The sequence below is a fragment of the Panthera leo genome, chromosome F3, assembly GCF_018350215.1.
Source record: "Panthera leo isolate Ple1 chromosome F3, P.leo_Ple1_pat1.1, whole genome shotgun sequence".
Lineage (NCBI taxonomy): Eukaryota > Metazoa > Chordata > Mammalia > Carnivora > Felidae > Panthera > Panthera leo.
Window position 1 is genome coordinate 1,443,679 of NC_056696.1, and position 3,700 is coordinate 1,447,378.

Here is a 3,700-nt window from a genome sequence, read left to right on the forward strand (position 1 = left end):
GCCTTCCCGGCCTGACCTTCGCAGGAGCTCGTTGCACGCCCTCAAACGGGACACCTACGCCCACGAAAGCTGACTGTCCTCGTCTGTAACATAAGTCGGTGAGACTAGATGACACAAAACCTGTCAAAACTCCACAGTCTATGATCTCGTGGGTACCTAATCAACGAGGATGTTCTTTTTTAAAAAATTGTTTTTAATGTTTATTTATTCTTGAGAGAGAGAGAAAGAGAGAGAGAGAGAGAGAGAGAGAGAGAGAGAGAGAACGAGCAGGGGAGGGAGGGAGCGGATCCCAAGCACAGGGCCGGACGTTGGGCTTGAACTGATGAACCGTGAGACCACAGCCTGAGCCCATATCCAGAGTCCGATGCTGAATGTACGGAGCCACGCAGGTGCCCCCAGTGAAGATGTTGGAAGACAAATCGCCATCCTCGTGAGCCGCCCCGACTGTGACCAAAAGCTTCCGACACGGCTGCGGCATTCTCTGCCTCCTGGCGCCCACGCCCTTGCGGTGTGGGCCAAGCCTTGGGACTCGCTTCTAACCCTGCACAGAGCATGGGTGGGAACGTCACTGCGGGTTGAGGCGTGATGCCACGCTGCCACCTGCCGTGGGCGCGGGCTGTGCACACCTAAGGCCACAACCCACCAGCACCCCCTCCCCCGCACCTCAGCTGCAGCCCCAGGTCTGGGGGCCCCGAGCCACCAGCTTGCACTTCATACCCAGGGGGCTCTCACTATGTCAGGGTCAGTGGTTCACTAGAGTGACTCACACAACTCAGAAGTACTGTACCTTTAATTACCGTTGTAAGGGTACATACACGTCGGGACAGGGCAAAGCTGGAGCAGGTCCCAGTGCGGACTCCCCGCGTCCTGTCCCCGTGGAGGAAGGACATGTTGCTGGGCTCCCCAGCCAGAGAGCTCACCTGAACTGTAGCGTCCAGAGATCTTGCCGGGGCTTCCTTCCATCAGTGTCTGGTGTGACTGGACTCCCTCTCCAGGCTGTTCTCACAGGAGTTCAAGTTCAAGCCAAAGTTGCCCCTCCCTGCCCCGGCCAGACTGTGTGCCCTGGGTCACCTCATCGGCAGAAACTCGAAGAAGTTTCGCTTCTACAGGGGTTTTGAAGGGGTTTCGAAGATTCAGAGGTCGTCTCCCAGGAGCAGGAGAAAGGACCGGAATCTCTACTGTGCCGCATCGGGCACGAGAGATCGCGGCCTTTGTGATGCTTGAGGAGCATCTCTCTTGCCAGTTTCAAGGGAGCAAACAGCACGGTGTGTCCAACAGCCCTTGCAGCACGGAATGGCATCAACCACACAAGGCTGGAGCCTGTCTTCCCCGGTGGAGCCTTCGGATGACACCGTTGCCGGCAGCCCGAACCAGACGACCCGGCGGGGCCCTTGCGGGTTCCTGACTTCCAGGGAATAGTCAACTATGAAATGATGTATGTGCACTCTTTGATTTGCTGGATTGGGGGATAATTGGTTACACAGCAATACGTGTAACAAACGCACGGACTCTCTCGGCACTAAAATTCAGGGTGGCGAAGGCAAATGCGTTTCCTGTAGTTACGTGAAGCAGGCGAAGAAATGGGATGGGTCATCGAGCAGCAAACGACCAGCAGGGAGATCAGGTGACGCGTCTTAGCTCAAATGGGAGGTGAGTGATAGACTGAAGACGTGACCCCCAGTGGCCAGAGTCCAGAGCCTACACGCTGCACGACGCGGCCGCTGGCGAAAACCGGGCCGCGAAGCCACAGGACACTTGCCCAAGGTCAGCCACTGCCAAAGACTTCGCCCCTGGAGTTTTTAACTGTTTATTCACGTGCCACTGTTTCCAAAGAGGATGTCAAGTGTCTCAACAATTCCAGAAAACACTGTAATGGAAATTAAAGGGAAATCAAGTGAGGCCATCGGCATGAAAAGAATACAGGTAAGAAGAACTGAAGGAAGCTGGGCGGGCTTATTCCCCGGGTAGAGACGGGAGCTACGGACCCTGAACTGAGAGTGGAAGGTTCCAGGGCAGAGGGAAGCGGGTTCGAGCCCAGGACGCACGGCGTGCTCTTGGGAGACTGACGAAGCTCTTCCTTGTTGAGACCAGAGAACGCCTTCGTCCACAGGCGCTCAGGAAGGAAATCCTGTGTCACGTAATCAGCGTAGTCAGCGACAGTCCCCAAAACATCTGCAGGGGCCCAAATGAGGGGGTTCAGCTTCCTGCTCGGGCCCAACGCACGCACGGATCCCAGACGAACCAGACAGATGGACCCAGCACCCAGCTGCTCTCTTTCTCTCTCAACGTGTTCCCTTCTCAGCATTTTAAAGATTTCTCCGGCCCTCTGACACCTGCTCTCTGGTGTTTTGAGCATTAGTGGAGAAGCTGTGGTGTCTTGGGCTGAAAATGAAGACCAAGTGTGACATCACTATGACCGTCCCCACTGTCACAAAGAGGGGGAGGGGCGAAAAGGAGGCTGTCACCCCCTGAGTATATCAACCGCTTCCTTCCCGTTGACAAACCGACCCTCCTCTGCAGACATGAGCCCACCTTCTGCCATCCCACTTGTCAAATGCAAACGCCGTCAGGACATGTCGATCCCAACACCGTTGTCTTCTCCTGCTGCAGCGACCAGGCGATGCGTTTCCATTTCTCCGCCATGCGATCTCAGCTCCACGACGCGGCCCTCAGTGGGCCCCCCGGGGATGTGCTGCCTCACGCGGCTCTTTCAAGTCTCTGCCCAACCCCTCTGGTGTCCTGGACCCCAATGACCTCATACATGACGCTATTACATGATTGTGGCAGAGCTATTAAAAATGTCAGGAAGCCAAGGGCTGTAAAACAAAGACATCAGTAATCGCCCGGGTCGTGACTGCTCCATGCTCGGGATCCGCGGTAGGCCAGGCTCCCAGGTGGGGGGGGGATGTGCCACTGTCCTGGGTCAGTGCCGATGGCTAGCATCCGAGGTCCTGCGATCGCTCCTGTAGGCAAGTGACTCTCAGGGGCAAGGACCATCCCCAGGACCTCTCGGACCCTGGAGACGTAAACAATATAAGCCAAAATCGCACTATAATGTGATGATGTGGTTGTACGTCGGGAAAAAGGAAATGACTATTTGTACTTTGTAATTTACATCCAAGTTAGTTAGCATCTAGTGCAATCATGACTTCAGGAGTAGATTCCAGGGATTCATCCCCTACCTACAACACCCAGTGCTCGTCCCAACAAGTGCCCTCTTTAACGCCCCATCACCCATTTAGCCCACCCCCCCACAACCGCTCCAGCAACCCTCAGTTTGTTCTCTGTATTTAAGAGGCTCTTCTGTCTTGTCCCCCTTGAAGTTTATTTATTGAAGTCATCTCTACACCCAACGTGAGGCTCAGACTCACAGCTCCCAGATCAAGGGCCACACGCTCCGCTGACCGAGCCAGCCGGGCGCCCCCATAAAGCCGGTTTTAAAAGGAAATCTAACACCTTCAAAGCGAAGCTCTTGGTCCCCTCCTTCAGACCTGCTCCTGTAAATCTTCCCCATCTCGGGAAATGTCTGCTCCCTTCCTCGTTTGCTCAGATCCTGCAGTCACGGACTCCTCTCCATATGGCATCTGTATTTTATTTTCATCTACGTGTGAAGGGTGCCCAAACTCTGGTCTCTCCCACCGCCTTCCACTCCTCTGGCCACCTTCCTCTCTTGCCTGACTCGGGAGCCTCCCGCTGGCCT

At 55.3% G+C, this 3,700-nt stretch overlaps 1 long non-coding RNA gene across 1 annotated transcript; it reads left to right on the plus strand.

Moving 5' to 3' along the window:
• The first annotated feature begins 1,834 nt into the window (after positions 1 to 1,834).
• LOC122211957 lies at positions 1,835 to 2,830 on the plus strand. The gene is made up of 2 exons (XR_006198911.1): positions 1,835 to 1,923; positions 2,521 to 2,830. It is a non-coding gene; the product is annotated as an uncharacterized LOC122211957 (long non-coding RNA).
• The last annotated feature ends 870 nt before the right edge of the window (positions 2,831 to 3,700 follow it).